We start from the raw sequence: 20,697 nt of genomic DNA on the forward strand, positions 1-20,697 counted from the left end.
AGAAGGAATGGATGGACATGAATTTAAAACAATCAGTGGTTGCGACCCGCAATGTCACACATTCACATAAACGGAAGTGACAATATAGTATTACTGACCAAGGGACTACTGCTATAGCATAACACTGAATCGATTATGCGTGCAGTCAAAAGGGGGTCCTAAATCGAAGTTATCGGCCCCTCATAACGGTACTGATCGCTATCAAAATAGAACCATGGTAGCTGTCCTGTTACGGTACTAATCAAAAATAGCAGAGACTTGCGGCATTCCACACATTATTGTACTACTCAGAGCTTATGAAATTCGACATTTAATACAGACCTATGTTTTCCCACCTTGCGGCGCCATTTACAGGCAACGCAAACCTATGGTGTTCATCACAGAAGAGTACTAACCACAGGGACCTCTCCCTATCCCGTGGTGTTCCTCATATAGTGGGTACTAATCATAGGCAAGGCAGAACCATGGTAGCTATCATCCCATGGTCCTGCTCATATGGTGGTACTATTCACAGGTACTGCAAAAGCCGACCGCACGGTGCTCCTGTGTGTTACTAATCACAAACCAATTTCGTACCTAATGTAGTGGTACTACGCACAAGGAAAAGCAACCCTTGGTGTTCCCCGCGTGATGGCACGAATCAAAAGCAGTTTCATGGTTCCAATTTAAACATCCCTCGGTCGCCCCTTCTAGTCGCCTCTCACGACAGGCAGGGGATACCGTGGGTGTATTATTCGTCTGCCTCCCCCACCCACAGGGGGTGTGTGTTTGGTCCGCGAGAGGTATTTTATTTCTCTCAAGTCCGCCGGCAAGCCGGTTAGGACCCCCCTATCCGCCACCTGGGACGCGCCACGTGGGAGTATCACCTCTCCCCCTGCTACGTCTGCGTAGCAGGTTCGTGGAATAAAAATTTAATAAAATATAAATAGTGTCTCATAGTCAGCAAATAAAGGCGTATTGGAAGAAGAAGAAAGCATGAACTTTACCGAAGAGTAGATACGAGCCCCGTGGTCCTCAGTAGCCCTAAACGGCAAAGAAGAAGTGGCCTAATTAATATGGAACCAATTACATGAAAGTACTGTATAAGATCTGTCAGAACATGTGTTACGCCCGCTAGTACTTAAATTAAATTTGTCTCTTCCTCTTCAGTTTTTCTATTGATATTTTAATTGCCTCCCATAATGAGAAGCTTTGCGAAAACGCGCTAGAAGAATCAATCAGCGCTAAATGATTGATAAAATTTTCATCACGCACGTGAAGAAGATGGGAACTGTCCATATCCTTGATAGCATCATCGATCCAGGCCTTTTCATTTGAAAATTAAATACGTCCAACAAAAGATGATGATGATGATGATGATGATGATGATGATGATGATGATGCTTGTTGTTTTAAGGGGCTTAACATCGAAGGTCATCGGCCCCTAATGGTACGAAATGAAATAACAATAATCTCAAAGGCATCCACTGACCAAAATGAAAATAAAATATGTCATGAAGAATGAATGGTTGGACAGGAACCCAACAAAACACAAAAAAAAAAAAAAACTGCGGATCAGACTCAAAACAGGTCGAAAATAACATTATTACCGACCAAGGAACCACTTATAAAGCACAATGATGCTTGGTGTCTAAAGGGGTGCAAAATCCACGTCTAAGGCCCCACAGAATGGTTCATGTCGCAAGTAAAATAGAACCATGGTATGTGTCATGTTGGGGTACTAATCAGAAGTAGCGAAGACTCACGGTGTTCCACAAAAGATGGTACTACTGACAAGTATTGCAATACGTACAAGTAACGCAGACCTATGGTGTGTCTCACACAATGGCGCAACTTATAGCCAACGCAAACCGAGAAGGTTCCCCACCTAGGTGTACTAAACACGGGCGCCGGTATTCCCGTGGTGTTCCTCACATAGTGGGTACTAATCACAGGCAACGCCCAGACACGCGGTGTTGCTCACATGGGTAAAATTCACGGGTACTGGAAACCCATCGGAGAACCTACTCACTGCTTATACTAATCACAAACCTATTTCGTACCTAATATGGTGGTACTACTCGCAAGTAAAGGCGACCCATTGTGTTCCCCGCGTGATGGTACTAATCAAAAGTAGTTTCAATCATCCCTTGGTCGCCCCTTTTAGTCGCCTCTCACGACAGGCAGGGGATACTGTGGGTGTATTTTTCGTCTGCGCCCCTCACCCATAAGGGGTAGAGAGAGAGAGAAAAAAAGAAGAAAGAAGGGATCCGTCACTTAGAAACATGAAGTAACAGACGAAGAAAGGCAAGGGCCACGAAGGCCCTGAAAATTAAAGACGCCCTAGGCCTCGAATGCTCTAATACCGTCGGGGTCGGAAAAGAACAAGAGTTGACCAAGGGAGGTCGGACAGGATAGACGAAAGTGAGGAGCCTGGCACAAGTAAGTAGAAGCAATGCCAAGACTCAGCTAAGGGCCCCGTGGTCGCCAATCCACACTCCCAAGTTGAGAGCCCCTTGGGCCCCTTTTAGTCGCCTCTTCAATTAAGAATTTGGTCTGTTTTTCAAAATAATATAACATTTCTCGCTAAATGTACGTGATCCTAAGAAATGGCTTAATAGGCTCCCAAGACACAGTAATACTTCACCAGTCAATTTAGAAGCCATGCTTGTGGAATTTAGGGGAAGGGAAAAAAAACCCACTGTTTGCGTTAATTTCTAACGGGCAAATAATGTATGGCATCAAGCACGACACATTTTCACCTTGTCACTGAAAGTCGTTGATGCCCAGCCTGTGAGAAGCGCTGCAGGCAACATGTGGCATAAATCGCAAACATTGAAGGCGTTCCGTGTATGTGCTATACTACTGCAGTCAATAATTTCATGGACTGACGCCTACAGCATAGGGAACATAATGTACACTTGTGTACTGCAGTCAATATGTTCATGGTTGGGCGCTAAGAGTGGTGGCGGTGGTGGTTATTGTGTAAAGAAGAATTACAATCAGGCAACCATCTTCTATTAACATTAATCAGAGTGAAAAAAATGGAAGGAGTCCAACACTTCGGAAAATGAAGATATCGTCCAGAGAAAGACAAGGGCCACGAAGGGCATGCACTTGAAGGACTCTCTACCATCGGGGTCGAAAAAGAACACGTGTTGACCAAGGGAGGTCGGATAGGATAGAGGAAAGTGAGAAGCCCGAAACTAGTAAGTGAATGCAATGTCAGGGCTCAGCTAAAGGCCCCATGGTCGCCAATCCACGCTCCCAAGTTAAGAGCTCCTTGGGTCCCTTTTAGTCGCATCTTACGACAGGCAGGGGATACCGTGGGTGTTATTCTACCGACCCCACCCACAGGGGGGGTGGTAACTGTTCGAGGATCACATAGGCTGTTGAACTTCCTTACCGCGACTCATTCCCGTCGTTATGATACGGACGATTTCGGCTTCATAATCTCCAACGTTTCGCTAGCGGACCTGTGTACTTTTTGGCAGAAGTTAAAATCTGCCTGTTGTTCGAACTAGAACGTTTTCAAATTCCACCACTCACACATAATACTCGTCCCAACGGAGACCATGGTTCTGTTTGCATTGTAAGCACGCAAGTGCCTTTCCCTGGGACTAGCGAAGAACTGTCACGGTACCAACCTGTTGTGCAAACGCCCGGTTGTAATGCACCACAGAGACACTACACGGCCAGGCCGAGAACTTAGTGACTCAGCTACGTATATCAGTTCATTTCCTCGGCGCTAGATGGCAATCATATCGTTTCTGACAGGTGTTCCCGGAATATCGTATATTTTGAATTGTTGATAGAAAAGCAAATTATATAATACGGAATACACATAATATAATGCATATTTTTCTGTATATTTCCGGCGACAGCGTATACGTCACGTCTCTGGAAGAGATGTGCATGTCTATGAATCAGGAGCAGCTAAGGTTCATAGGAGCACAGATTGTGGCTAGCACTGGTGAGGTCACATATTTTCATGCTACTGTTCGGACGATTCCAGGTTCAATTTTCAACCGGGTGTGGGATTTGAATTAATTAAATATTATTTCCCTGACTCGGGGACTCAATGGTTGTGTTCGTCGTAATACATTTATCATGCGTTGATAACACACTACACATATACGCAGTACCTAGCAAGAAAAGCCAGCAAGTCATAAAGACATGAAAACCAAGCTAGGACATTCAGTTGTAGTAAAAACAATTCCCGTTTACCAAAGGCTGGCAGCAAATTAACTTCCCTATTAGGTGTGATGATGATCATGATGATAATGATGATGATTGTTGTCTAAAGGATCTAACATCTAGGTAATCGGCCTCTAATGGTATGACATGAAACTAAATGCAATGAAAATTACATTTTTAAAATTCATCCACTGACTAGAAATCAAAAAGTAAAAATAAAGAATGAATAGCGGGCCTAAGTATTAAAAACAATCTTTAGATCTAATTCGCAAATCCTCATTTTCTTGTAAAGTGATACAAAAATAAATTAAGGCAGAATAAGGCATTGCCTGGCAGTGCAATCATGTGTATGTATGTTCAGTCTTCAGCGCTAAGGCTGGTGGGATCCTCAACAGCTCTGCCATTAGCTGTCATAGATGGCCTAGGCATCACTGAAGAAGAGTACTAGGGAAATGAGGAGTGAGGTAGTTTCTCGTTGCTTTCCTCACCGAGCCAGAATTTGCTATTACATATCAGTCTGCCAAGCCCACTGAAATGCATGCACCGACCGACCCTATGAGCGATATTTTCACACCATTCATAGCAGGGACTGGCTGCACAAGGAATGGCATTACTAGCATCGCTCATACCTCAGTCACTTTCATATTGTCAAAGCCGAGGATAAAGCTGAGACAGATCAATGAAAGTAACAAAATTGCTCTAGCCCATACCAGAAGACATAGTGCACTGTAATCACTAGGTCCTGCAAGCAAAGGCAAAGTGCAATCATATATATACATAATTCAAGTTGAAAGTTAAATAGCGCGAGAGAACACACAGTCACAAACTAAAACAAAGTCAACGGAATTAAACGTAGTAAAATAAAATTAAAAGCGGATAAAATAACTCACTTATACACGATACGAAAGAAGGCCACTCTCTCTCATAAAACGGATGACGAGGTCGGCTGACTGCTTGTAATCTCGTAGGATAAGGGAGATTGTTCTAGGAAGTTTTAGATTGCGGCGCTAATCGGCCAGCTCCATGCACTCCGTAAGTATGTGTACCACGGTTGGAAACGACTAGAATCTATGCGGTGTGATACTGCCTTGGAGGTCCGAAAAGCTGTCTCAGGAGAATAAATCAGTGGCATTTCAAGAAAAATCAATGTTCAACGAGACAGACATCGTATCTATCTAAAGCTAGGCATTTTGAACAGTCCGAAAAAGGGAGGAGGAAACTGTATATCAAGAAAAGTAAGCTAGAAGATTTCCTGAAACAGAAGGACGTTCCTGCATATGATGGAGGATAAGCTCTCCTGCTGCTTGCATATTGATATTTTACGTTGGTTTTCCCCAAAATATTTTATAATCACTTACTCATATTTATATTGCCCATTGCAGAACAGTTACAGGACTTTTGGCTTGTAAACTCCCACAGTTATTCCCTCTTGGTATATACAATTATTCAGAGAGAACTTCCAAAAAGAAAGGCAAGGAAAGCTCTTTTTCGTAGTTTGTATTTTACAATGTTGGTTACTTTTTCTGTAAATTATATAAACCTCATCAAATTATTATCTTCGTCTGTATTATGGTAGTTGAAAAACCATCAGTGAAAACCTTGAAAATATCACCGTTGTGCAAGGTGCTGTTTTTTTATTTTACCATATTTGTTTAAAAATATAACAAAAATCAATTATCTGAGAAACTATTAAACTTACTGGTTTCAAATTTTGTGCTGTAAGTAGGCTTAATCAACTAAAACAGAGTGAAAAGTATAAAAATGTGTTCCTAGAAAAGTAAAGATTTTGGTATTTTAAGCAGCCTGTCCCCAACTAACGGGTTGCGTTATATTGTGAACTAAATGTTGTCCAAAGTGTGCTGTGATTATAATTGAATATTTGGTTGTAGCATATTGAACGGGGTATTCAAACGTGTGTATGGAAGTAGCCATAATCTGGCGTGACGTTAGCCTACATTCATTACGCTGACACTGGATCCAACAACATCACAAGCAGAAGAATCACATGGTTAGCTGAGGAAGGGGAGTTAGGGATTGGAATAACTTACCAAGGCAGATGTTCAATAAATTTCCAATTTCTTTGAAATCATTTAAGAAACGTCTAGGAAAACAATAGATAGGGAATCTGCCACCTGTGCGACTGCCCTAAATGCAGATCAGTATTGATTGATATTAATATTGATATTGAATTTTTTTCATTTCATTGTACGAAATGAATCCTGAAATTAGAGAATCATTAATAAAGAAGCGTGGGGTCTTGAAATCAAAGGTAACCAACCTTAAGAAGTATAATGATTCTCTAACTGGTCATATTGACAAATTCAGGGTTAAAGGTTAGACTTGATGTTTTACAATACGCGTGGCGGGCTTACATTGTTGTGCAAGATAAATTAGATATATATGACGACTCGCACGATCACGACTGGAACAGGGAACAATTTTCACAATTGTACTATGATCCGCAGACTCACATGACGAGACTAATTGAGGAGCAAGAGAACAGTAATTCCCCACCAAGTAGATTCACCCAGGACTCATGTAAAACTGCCGCCTATAAAGGTGCCTGTGTTTAATGACAACATTAAGGACTTCAGATATTTTTATGACACGTTCAATTCTTTGGTGACCAATAATGATACTATGCATACGATTCAGAAGTATTATTATTTATTGTCCACAGTATCATGTGAAGCACATAAGTTAACTGAAAACTAGTCGATCAGTGCTGACAACTTCCATATTGCCTGAAATATGATCTGCGTAAGATATGAAAATCCACGTCTAGTAGCAAATACTCACATAACTCCATTGTTATTTCCACCAGCTACGCTCTTTATTAACTGATTATGAAGGTCACCTTGTCATGACCGCGGGTAAAAACGCAACTTTCTGTATTTTACTACGGGGCGAACGAACCCGAGAGTGTGTCGAACCCGCGACCTCCAAGAGAGGATCTTGAAAAATTGTTAAAAATTTAAGAGAGTGTATCACAACGCCAAGAATAAACAGCAATTCGAATGTTTAGTGATGTGAGCAAGTGAGTGATAAATCTATTTGTGTATAATGCACATATTAATGCATAAAATTCATTATAAAGTAAAGCTTAGTGGAGATAAAAGTGAGAGCAATGTGGCGAAATATTGTGTCACCGCCTAGCTATCGCCAAACTTTAGGCAGGGCCGTGTACGTCACGTAAATTGTGAAGGGAAAAACGCAACGCTATGATGATGTAGAAAAATACATTGCTCTAGTAACTGCCAGAGGCCTTGCATAGATAACACTCTTAAAGTGGTAAGAGGATCACGAGAGCCAATCAGGTTAAAACACATCAGAGTTATGAAGTAGGAGAGGATGCTATTTGTGAAGAACGCAGGTAACTTCCAGAAAGACAGACTGGATATTATACACTGGAGTTTTGGGCCGTAGGAAGGGAAGAAGCTCAGTAACTGTGACCGAGTTCGTACGGGAGAAGCTCAGTAAGAGTTGTGACAGCGAGGTTCGCAAGAAGAAGCTCTGTAGGCGGGATCAAGTTCATATCAGTAGAAGCAGCTCTGTAAGAGGCGTGATCAGAGGGTCAAGCTCTGTATGAGGCGTGAGGGCAAATGTCGTATCAGAAAGAGAAGCTCAGTAAGAGATGTGAGATTGAAGTCCGTACAGGGAGGAGCTCGGTACAAATGTAAATAAAAGTGCGAGGCGACGTGAACGTGAAACAGAGAACAGTTCTTTTAACACTGGATTGCTGGAGCTAACGGGATCGAAAAGGACAGTAGAAACAGTGACTTCCAGAGAGGGAATTTAAACAATCAGGAGAATAATGAAGAAAGGGAAGACTTAGACTTTCATGTGATTCGCTTCTTCATCTTGAAGGCCAAGAGTTCGAGTCGGTGGATCTGCATTTCCATGCGAATAGTCAACCACGGGTCCGAAGCTGTATCTGCGTCCGCAGGGAAGAAGAGAAAAGAGATAAGAGAGAAGACATTCAATCGAGCCATGTATAAACTGTTTTAGAGACTAAAGAGTGAGGGTGTACTTCAAGATATTTTCAAAGGGAACTGAAAAGACTTCTAGTTTCAGAGTTCCCTCATAACGACCAGAAAAGTACAGCTCTGTATATTTTGTATATAAGGAAAGTATGTGTAGAATTATTAACACATGATGAAATTTTTGATGATAGGTCAATCTGGTTTGTTATCTATTGCTCCTAGAATCGAACTCAAGACCCCAGCCTGTCCGGTCCTCAGTATCACGACAGGTGGGCTTACAATTTTTGGTTCACACGCGGGGTTTGAACCCATGCTCCCTCTCGGGAACGAGAGAGGAAAGACAACACCTACTAAATGGTTAAACGAAGTAGGGATCGCCAAGTTAGGCCAGAAAGTCTCCCATGCAATAAACGACCTACATGAAGGTGCAACGGGATGGTCATAATAATAATAATAATAATACTAATAATAATAATAATAATAATAATAATAATAATAATAATAATAATGTGCAATCGGAGAAGAAGAGATATCAATCGCGGAAAGAGCATGAGCGAACTAGTTCAGTCATGGTGCATACTAAAGAAGAAACAAACCTTATACATTTCTTATTGACACAGGTGCTGATGTAAGTTTCATACGAGACAGAAGTGTGCCTAAGAGGGAGATTTATTATCGCAAACCGATAATAGAACTCTGAGGGTTAGAGGGACGAACTTCCCGCACCAGGGGATGTGTTACCCTGCATATAGTAGGTTCTTTCCATGAAATTCATGTCGTAGGGGATGAATTTGGATTGTCCGTACACGGCCTTATAGGGAGAGACATTTTACAAGAGGGCATAATTAATTATAGAGATGGCTATGTGGACATTTTTGGGCAGAGATTTCCCGTGGGAATGAGTGTTCGGGAAGTGTGTAGGATAAGCGTTGCCAATAGAGATTGCTCTAGTGAATTATAGGGTGCAGTAGAAATCGAGATGCGAGGGCAGAAGAACCCACTTCGATTTCTACTGGATACCCGAAACGAAGTGTCCCTGTTAAAAACACAGGTAGTGGTGCGTGAGGCAAGGATCATTTGAGAAACTACCCCAAAGAGATAATTCAAATTAAAGGCACAGTAAGGCTCCCGATAGGGGAATAAAATTCCCATTTTCACATAGTGGGCGAAAATGTACAGCTCAGTTGTGATGGATTCATAGGAAGACATATACCCAAGGATAGTATATTAAATTTTAAAGAGGGCTATGCCATAATAAAAGGGGAACAACATTATATGGCCGTGAGAACCGCTAGTGTCCACACAATATATCTCGAACGCAGGACGGAGACTACAGTCAAAGTAAAAACGCACGAACGCACGAACGCACAAAGCAACGGTAGAATATGTAAGTGATAAACGAGAAATTCTGCCAGGGGCGTACATTGCAAGTGGTTTAACGAAAGCTCGCAGTCATAAGGAATTAATGAGCGTATTAAACACTTGAGAAACCATAGTTACATCTGAAAGCCCACTATTCAGTATTCAAGAAGTGGAACCTGTCGTGTCCGCTGAACAAACAGAGCGAAAAGTGGTAAATCAAATAAATGGAATAGAGAAAGAAAGTGCAAAATTCCGAAAACAAACAGAAATAGAGGAATTTAGGATAGATCACTTGCCACCTCAGGATAGAGAACAGCTATATGCTATCTGTGCGTCGTACAGTGGCATATTTCACTTAGAAGGTGAAAAAATAACTCTCACTGATTTGCTAAAACATGCAATCATGATTAGGGAGAATCAACCTACAATTAATGTGAGATCTTATAGGTTACCAGAGGCTCAGAAGGAGGAGGTTCAAAAAGCAAACTGACAAGATGTTGAAATAATTACGCACAATAACTCAGCGTGTAACGCACCCCTTCTTTTTGTCACCGAGAAAATGGACGCCTCAGGGAAACAAAAGTACAGGATCTGTATCGATTATAGGAGGCTCAATGAGGTCACGATCGGGACTGTGTATACAATCCAGTTAATATCGGAATTGTTAGATGCAATGTGAAAAATGCGCTACTTTTCCACAATGGACTACCGAGCTCGATAGCTGCAGTCGCTTAAGTGCGGCCAGTATACAGTATTCGGGAGATAGTAGGTTCGAACCCATCTGTCGGCAGCCCTGAAAATGGTTTTCCGTGGTTTCCCATTTTCACACCAGGCAAATGCTGGGGATGTACCTTAATTAAGGCGTCGGCCGCTTCCTTCCCACTCCCTGCCCTTTCCTGTCGCATCGTCGCCATAAGACCTATCTGTGTCGGCGCGACCTAAAGCAACTAGCAAAAAACATCCACAATGGACTTGGTATCAGGTCAACGCTAAGTTCTATTAAGGCCGGAGGACCGTGAGATGGCAGTATTCCCAGTCTTGGGAAAACGCTACGAGTATTTACGTATGCTAATGGGGCTCAAATATGCACCCAGTACGTATGTGAGGGTAACGAACATAGACGTATCAGGGTTAATTTGTGTGAAATGCTGGGTCTATTAAGATGACATTTTGGTATACGCAAATTCTATCGAAGAACCAAAATCATAAGCTTAGTGAGTGCTCCAGAGACTAAGGGAACACAGGCTGAAATTACAGCCACGTATGTGTTAATTTTTGAGAACAGAAGTGACATATTGGGTCATGCCATTACCGAAAACGGAATGCAACCAGGCGAACGAAAGGTCGAGGCGGTGAAAACTTACCTAGGCCTACAACCACACAACAATTCAAGGGATTTTTTTGATTAAGTGGGTAGTATGGAATGTTTATACCGGAGTATAATTAGTAAAATTACGAGGCCGCTATATGATCTCTTGGAAAACGATGTTCCTTATGTGTGGACATTGAAAGAAGAGAAATATTTCTGTATATTGAAGCAGAAGCTAATTGAGATACTCGTATCACATTACCCAAATTTTGAGAAAACCTTTACCCTAACCACGGACGTGAGTGGCAAAGCCATAGGCGCTGTTTTATCTCGGGGAAAGCCAGGTAGATATTTATTCATAGCTTATGCGAGTAGAACACTGAAAAAAGCTGAGAAAAATTATTCTCTGATAGAGAAAGGCTTACTTGCTATCGTCCGTGGTGTGAAGGATTTTGGACTGTATCTGTCTGGGCGGCACTTCACAGTAGTTACGGAACACAAGCCACTGAAACAGGTATTCATTGTCCATGAACCGTCATCATGATGATGACTATGACTATGTTTGTTGTTTAAAGGGGCCTAACAGCTAGGTCATCGGCCACTAATGGTACTAGGTGTAACGAAATGCAAACTCAAACTTCGAAATGTATCCACTGGCTAGAATCCAAAACGAATGGTGATAATAAAAAGATCGTGAAACAAAAACAATCAATGGATCCAATTCACAATGTTTTAATTACTGAGATGTTGCTTATTATCTAAAGGAGTCCAAAATTCAGGTCACCGGCACCTCACAATTGTAGTAATCACTAGTAGAGCAGAACTATATTGTTATTTCGACAGTGGTATTAATCACAGGTAACGTGGACTCATGGTCTTTCTCGCATGGCGGTACTTTTAACAGGTATTGTAAACCCATGGTATGTCACACACAATGGCACCATTCGCAGGTAGCACAAACGCATGGCGTTTCCCATATAAGGCCACCAGTCACAAGCAACGTAGAGTACATAGAACTCTTATTGAGCATCTTCGACAATATATATATATAAGGATCAAAATGACTGATGCTCCTCATCTAGGTGAACTAATTACGGGCGCCGGTATTTTCGTGGTATTCCTCATTTGGTGTACCTAATCACAGGTCACGTATACTCATGGGGTCACTCACATTGCGGTACTAATCATAGGCTAATGCTTATTGTTTAAAGGGGTCTAACATCGAGGTCATCGGTCCCCAAATGGAACGAAATGAAATTACAACAAAACGTTCAAAATCATCCACTGACCAAAATAAGAAAAATGTCTTGAAGAATGAATGGATGGATATGAAACCAAAAGAACAAAAAACAAAAAAACCAGTGGATCCAGCTCAAAATTAAAAGATCATATATAGCAGTATTACTGACCAAGAGACCACTTATAAAGCGCAATCTTGAATCGAGTATGCTTGATGTCTAGAGGGGTTCAAAATCCAGGTCTAAGGCCCCTCAAACTGGTACTTATCGCTAGTAAAGTAGAACCATGCTATTTGTCATGTTGGGGTACTAATCAAAAGTAGCGAAGACTCAAGGTGTTCCACACAAGATGGTACTGCTCACAAGTATTGTACTTCGTACAGGTAACGCAGACCTATGGTGTTTCTCACACAATGGCGCCACTCATAGCCAACGCAAACCGATGAGTTTCCTCACCTAGGTGTACTAGGCACGGGTGCCGGTCCCACGAGCCCCGTAGTGTTCCTCACATAGTGGATACCAATCATAGGCAACGCAGACCCACGGTGTCGCTCATATAGTGGTACAATTCACAGGCAACGCCCAGACCCGCGGTGTTGCTCACATGGGTACGACGCACGGGTAATGGAAAACCACAGGGGAACCACTCTCTGCTGCTACTAATCACAAACCTATTTCGTACTTAATATGGTGGTACTACTCGCAAGTTCAGGCAACCCATGGTGTTCCCCGAGTGATGGTACGAATCAAAAGTAGTTTCATGGTTCTAATTCAATCGTCCCTTAGTCGCCCCTTTTAGTCGCCTCTCACGAAAGGCAGGGGATACCGTGGGTGTATTATTCGTCTGCGTTCCCCACCCACAGGGGGTAAAGAGAGAGAAAAAAGAAGAAGAAAGAAGGGATCCGTCACTTCGAAAAAGGAAGTAACGGACGAAGAAATGCAAGGGCCACGAAGGGCGTGAAAATGAAAGACTCCCTAGGCCTCGAATGATCTAATACCGTCGGGGTCGGAAAAGAACAAGAGTTGACCAAGGGAGGTCGGACAGGATAGACGAAAGTGAGGAGCCTGGCACAAGTATGTGGAAGCAATGCCAAGACTCAGCTAAGGGCCCCGTGGTCGCCAATCCACACTCCCAAGTTGAGAACCCCTTTGGGCCCCTGTTAGTTGCCTCTTACGACAGGCAGGGGATACCGCGGGTGTATTCTACATGTGCGTCCCCCACCCGCAGGGGGTAGTGTGTTTGGTCCGCGAGAGGTATATTATTTCCCTCAAGTCCGCCGGCAAGCCGGTTAGGACTCCCCTATCCGCCACCTGGGACGCACCACGTGGGAGTATCACCTCTCCCCCTGCTACACCAGTGTAGTAAGTTCGTGGCTAATCATAGGCAATGCAGGCGTACGGTGCCATCACACATTATGGTAACCCCCACAGGGAACACAATGCCATGGCGTTCCTCATGTAATAATACTACTTTGCGGCAACGAAGACAAATGGTTTACTAATCATCAGCGACGCTATTCCAGTGGTGTTTCTGACTAACCGCAGGCAACGTAGACACATGGTGTTGCATAAAATATGGTACTACTCATAGGTTAAGAAGATCATACTGAACACCGTGGAACGGACCAGTGCAATACACATGACCACCTCTTTCACAAGCAACAGTCAAAACCATAATGTTCCGCACAGAATGGTACTGCTCCTATATAACGTAAAGACCCTCACAAGATGGTACTAGTCGTAAGTAACATCGACCCATGGTGTTACGCACGAAATGGTACGAAGCACGAGTAATCTCATGGTTCTAATGTCATCATCGCTGGGTCGCCTCTTTGAGCCGTCTCTTGCGACAGGCAGGGGATACAAGTGGTGTAGTCTACGCCTGCACCTCCTACCGGCAGTGGAAGAGAGAGCTAGGAAAAAGGAAAAAGAAGGGATCCTACACTTCGAAAAATAAGTACCACACCAAGCAAGACAAGGGCCGCGAAGGGCGTGAAATTGAATGACTCCGTAGGCCTCGAATGTTCTAATACTGTCGGGGTATTGATTTGTAGATAGTGAATTCCCTATCTAAAAGGTACACTTTTGTATATAAGAAAAGTATGTGTAGAACTACTAAGAATTATTAATACAAGATGATATTGTTGGTGATAGGTCAATATGGTTGGTTGTGTATTGCTCCTACAATCGAACTCAAGTTCCCAGCCTGTCCAGCTCTTAGGATCACGAAAACTTAAACGCTATTGAAGCACTCCGTTACACGAACTAATCATTTTTAGCTACTTTAGATAAATTTGAGGCCAAAATAAGAAAGCAAAACAAACTCCATCAGTCAATGTATTTCTAGAATTCTTAAAGAAAAGATGGCATGCCTCAGAATTAATTAAATCTAACGTTGTCCTACAAAAGAATGCAAACCCTAAATTAAGCTGATATATTAAACGCAATTAAGATTCAAAGAACAATGCAACCGCAGTGTGTATTCTTATTCACCCTATCTATAAATGTTTAAATTCTAAAGATATTTATGTTCAAGAAAAGTCAGACATTGTTAAACAATATCAACTGTATTTCAATTGCTTGACTATTAGTAAAAGTGCTGTTAAATGCCCTCGTTCATCAGTGGCAAATACCTCCTGCCCCGCCAGAAAGTGCTGAACATAATATGGAATAAAATCTGTCGTAAGGCTCACGTGAAGGATTCGATTTCTACTGTTCCTGTAAACCTATGCCATCTATTCATGTACTCCTTGATACAGTCATTGTTATGGTTCGTAATCCGCTGGGACAATCCCGCTTCTGCATCAGAAACTAATTTCATGGTAGTATTCATGGTTCAGATGCTTCGGTTGAAGATGGCTTGCATTTCGTATCCAATAGAAGAGATTAATTGGGCGACGTTAGAGACGAAACACTCAGTATCTCTGCACTTGCAGTGTACTGGAGGTAATTACAAAGTACCAGTCACTACCACGTATTACAGGAGACATTCCATCCATGAAGCTTTAGTATCGATAATGATATCCAATTCGCGGATCCTAACTTCCATCAGCCGGGAGAAAAAGACTTACTTCTAGGTGTTGAAATATTCCCCGAAATTTTGCGTCACGGGAAGATTGCCAGGCCAGGAAACTATCAGGTGCTTCCGGAAACAGAGCTTGGATGGAATCTTTCAGGAACAATAGTCACATCAAGCACTTGGTCAACAGCCATCCAATCGAAAGGCTCATTTTTCATCCGTAGATAAACCTCATTGGATGATTAGCTTCAACGGTTCTGGGAACCAAAAGACCTCCTAACCAAACCTCGACGTCTCAAAGAGGTGTGAAGGACAATTCTCTCAGAACACAACGAGAGATTATCTAAGTATCTACATTGTCAGCCTTCCTCGTCGCTCGGAAGTTGTTGATGCTTGTTGGTTAAAGGGGCCTAACGTCTAGGTTATATGCCCCTAATGGTACGAAATAAGAATAAATGTAATGACAATTTAAAAGTTCAAAATCAACCACAGACCTAAATAAAAAACGTGATGATGAAGAATGTATGATTGGATGGATATAAATTGAAAAAAATCAGTGGATCCAACCCAGAAACTGTCATAAACAATAGTATTACTGACCAAGGAGCTGCTTCTAAAGCACATCCTGAATCGAAGATGCTTGTTGTCTAAAGGGGTCCAAAATTCAGGTCAGCGGCCTCAATGGTACTTATCTCTAGTAAAGTGGAACCATGGTATTGATGATGATGATGATAGTACTGCTTGTTTAAAGGGGCCTAACATCTAAGATCATCGGCCCGCTATGGTATTTGTCATGTTGCGGTACTAATCAAACGTAGCGTAGACTCACGGTGTTCCACACATTACGGTACTACGCACAAGTATTATACTTCGCACAGGGAACGCAGCCTATGGTGTTTCTCACATTATGGCGTCACTCATAGGCAACGCAAACCCTTGGTGTTCCTCACCTAGGTGAACTAATAACGGGCGCTCAGAAGTTGGTCCAGTGGGCGAGGCATACTCACATGCAGGGCAGAGGCTGCCCCTGTTGGATGGAACGTCGTTTGCAGAGACAACTAGACGTTCGTCGCACCTAGAATGCAATCACATTGTAATATGAGCAACTAGGCCACACGGCAGAAGTTCCAGACATTGACAATTCCGAAAGGGAGTTTTCTACTTGCTGCACTACCCCGTCTTCAACGCTATAAGTAGCATGTCCTAAACCGGAGTAGTTTTCATTTGTTCTGCGTGGCCCAGTAACGGAGCAGCAGTATCTTCAACTCTATTAATTTGCGTTTCCGGATGCAACTTGCCGCATTTTCTGCTGACTTTTACAAAATGTACAGACAAGTTCACGTACACCAACTAGACACTCCACTCCAACACATCCTCTGAAGACCATTCCCAGATCAAAAGATTAGGACTTATGAATAGACAATGGAAACGTACGATATTAGTAGTGAACAATTTATTACAACACATGTTCTACAACAACTAGCTGACGATGAAATTAAACAATTTCTATTAGGTTCTAAAATTCTGACTTTACGTCGATGACTTCATCACCGCGACTGGATCTCCTGAAGAATGCGTACAGCAACAGCAACAAGAAGATTTGATCGCCTTACTCGACAAGTGTATGTTTAAGCTCCAGAAGTCCTCAATCAAGTTCTGGAAAGAATCCACCCACCTATAAAGACAATCTAGATCTGATTTCCCTCATTACCCACGCTGGTTTCAACATCCTAGTCCTGCTCAGGAACCCGTAAACAGACCATTTCCTGATAAGAAGCACTTCAGCAATGATGGATAACAAGATCCCTTCAAGGCACCTTGTTACTAAGCGTGAGGTTAATCCATAGTTGCTTCTAAAGCTGATCCTTTGAGACTTACTGTGTAAGTCTAATTGCTGTTACGTATAATTCTATGGCGCTCTGGATTGTTTATTTATTTATTTATTTATTTATTTAATTCTTAGATACAGCCTATGGAGGGCCATTTTACACTAATAATAATAATAATAATAAGTTTAAATAAGTATAAAAGATAACAAAGGTATAAACAACGATATTAAGTAGCAACAATAATTAACAATTTTAACAGTAACAATGTAACAACAATGACAACGGTAACTGGCACGTGTCGGTTTCAGAAATTAGGAAGAAGAAAGGTCAAGGGTTGGAGGGACGGAAGAAAGTGAAAACCTGGAGAGGACTTCAAAGGAATCTTTTAATTTTTTGTTTGAAGGATGCGAAAGGTGTGATTATGTCGATATCGGGTAGTGAATTACCAAGAGTAGGGAGACGGTGGAAGATAGAGCGTTGCTGTAAGGTTAGGCGCGGATGGGACACATGATGGGTGCGCCGGTTGCGTGTAGGGCGGGGAGAAACGTGTATAGGGAAGTACGCTGGAAGAGAATTACATTTGGTGTAGCCATTGATTATTTTGTGCAGGTAACATAGATCAGAGAACTGTAAACGGCTTCTCAGGTCAAGTATACCCAGGTAGTTAATAATGTCAGATTTAGTTTTGTTCTTAAAAACAGGATTACGAGTCTTAACAATGAAAGTGAAAAATACTATTTAGTTGAGATATGTTTGTGATAGCAGATGAGGACCAAATAGGGGAACAAAAGTCAATAATGGGGAGAACATACGAGACAAAGTATAATTTTAAGGCGTTAATATCATTAATTTCAGTAAACCTGTAAAGAATGCCTAGAGTACGCATAGCACGGGATTTTATGGAGTGAATGTGAGCAGAGAAGGTTAGTTTACAGTCTATTATAACGCCTAGGTCTCTTACCTGAGAAGCCGATTGCAATGTATTTCCGTGGATGGTATATGCAGTGTTCATTCCTTGCTTTAGCAATGAAAAGGAGATTGTATTGCACTTCTTAAAATTGGGAGAAAGATTCCATTTCTTAAACCAGTCACCACACGAATTCAGAACAGTCTGTAATTCGTCACAGTCATCAGGCGTAGACACTTCTCTTAGGATTTTCAGGTCGTCGGCGTACAAGAGGAGGGAACACTGACTATTTCGGGTGCAAAAAATTATGTCATCGATATAGAGAACAAAGAGTAGGGGTCGCAGAATACTGCCCTGAGATACTCCTGATAACACAGATAACCATGATGAGGCAGATTCAGGGAGTACCACTCTTTGTTTTCTGCCGGAGAGGAAACTTGTGATCAATGACAAGACGGGGCCATGGATATTAAATCTGGTAGCGAGCTTATGAAGAAGAAGTGCATGATCCACTGAGTCGAATGCCTTGGCCAGATCTATATAGATTGCATCTAACTGAGATTTATTTTCCATTGCTGAAATGATGTGGTGATTGAGAACAGTGAGGTTAGTGAGGCATGATTTTCCGGGAGTGAATCCGTGTTGTTCTTCAGATATGTACGGCTGTGTGAAAAAGAGGAGTCGGCGGTGGATTATTGTTTGGAGGACAGAGGATAGTATTGGAACGATAGATATTGGGCGGTATGATGAGATATCATATTTGTTGCCAGATTTGAAAATAGGTGTGATATCAGCTTGTTTCCAGCTGTCGGGGAATGTACCAGTAGCCATACACAGGTTTAAAATTGTAGATAACGGTGCACAGAGAGATGCAGAAGTATTTTTGAGGAATATAGGGCTAATATCATTGGGCCCGGTGGAGCGGTTTGCTGGGAGACTATTGAGAATATTTTGATGATGATGATGATGCTTGTTGTTTTAAGGGGCCTAACATCGAAGGTCATCGGCCCCTAATGGTACGAAATGAAAGAACAAAAATTACAAAGGCATCCACTGACCAAAATAAAAATAAAAAATGTCATGAAGAATGAATGGATGGACAGGAACCCAACAAAACACAAAACAAACAAACAAAAACAAAAACCAGTGGATCGGATTCAATAGAGAACGAAAATAACATTATTACCGACCAAGGAACCACTTATAAAGCACAAAGATGCTTGGTGTCTAAAGGGGGTGCAAAATCCACGTCTAAGGCCCCACAGAATGGTACATGTCGCGAGTAAAATAGAACCATGGTATGTGTCATGTTGGGGTATTAATCAGAAGTAGCGAAGACTCACGGTGTTCCACAAAAGATGGTACTACTCACAAGTACTGTACTTCGTACAGGTAACGCAGACCTATGGTGTTTTGCACACAATGGCGCCACTTACAGCCAACGCAAACCGATGAGTTTCCTCACCTAGGGTACTAGTCACGGGTGCCGGTCCCAAGGGCCTCGTGGTGTTCCGCACATAGTGAGTACTAATCACAGGCAACGCAGACCCACGGTGTCGCTCATACAGTGGTACAACTCACAGGCTACGCCCAGACCCGCGGTGTCGCCCACATGGGTACAACGCACGGGTACTGGAATCCACCAGGCCAGGCTTTTTACTGCAACGAATCACAAACATATTTCGTACCATGTTAGTGATACTACTCGCAAGTACATGCAACCCATGGTGTTCCCCGCATGATGGTACGAATCAAGAGTAGTTTCATGGTTCTAATTCATTCATCCCTTGGTCGCCCCTTTTAGTCGCCTCGCACGACAGGCAGAGGATACCGTGGGTGTATTATTCGTCAGCCTCCCCCACCCACAGGGGGTGTGTGTTTGGTCCGCGAGAGGTATTTTATTTCCCTCAAGTCCGCCGGCAAGCCGGTTAGGACCCCCCTATCCGCCACCTGGGACGCGCCACGTGGGAGTATCACCTCTCCCCCTGCTACGCCTGCGTAGCAGGTTCGTGGGAGAATATTTTGTACTTCGTTAGGGGTCGTTGATATTTGTGACAGTGAGTAACTGCAAACACTATTGATCTGTGGTAGTTCTGTGATAGGTGCAGGAGGGCTAAAGGTAGAGTGAAAGTACTCATTGAATTTTTGAGACCTTAATTCAGTTGGGACATCATCACTATGTAATTTAAGATTCAGTGGTATCCGGGGTGACTTTCTGCGTGACGAAATTAGGGTCCAGAACTTTTTAGGGTTGTTTTTAAGGTTTCCAGCTATAGAAGTGATGTGCCGGTTGTAGTCATTTTTAAGATTCGATTTTGAGATTTTCCTGAGGTGTTTAAAAGTATTATACGTGTGTGAATTGGGGATAGACTTCCAGAGTGACCACGCACGGGTTTTGTTCTTTAGTAGCAATTTAGTTTCGGCACTCAGCCAGGGGGGATATTTGTGCGTTCTGGGTTTGTAGAAAGGTACATGCTGTTTAATGGTGGTAAATATTAAATCCTCAAACAGGGAAACCGCACTATTGACGTCATGCTCAGCTGATAACCAGCACCAAGGGAGGGATGGCAAGTCCTGGTTGACGACTAGCCAGTCTACTTTACTCCAGAGCGGAAATGCTCGCCTCGCAGCGGGTGGGAAGTCTTTATGTTGACAAGCAGGTAGGCTGAGGGTAGCCTCGATTGAGTCATGGTCAGCGCTAAGAATGTTTCTGCCAACAGACACACTAAAGGGGCCCATTCACAGTCGAGCCGGTTGGCGAGCCCGTCCATGTATAAAATCCACACCCCGAACCCGACTGGCTCGACGGTGACCATACACTGGCGAACCCGTTGGCGGACCAGTCCGCCAGTCTGTATTGCAAATAGTACGTGC

Source organism: Anabrus simplex, chromosome 4 (assembly GCF_040414725.1).
Source record: "Anabrus simplex isolate iqAnaSimp1 chromosome 4, ASM4041472v1, whole genome shotgun sequence".
NCBI lineage: Eukaryota > Metazoa > Arthropoda > Insecta > Orthoptera > Tettigoniidae > Anabrus > Anabrus simplex.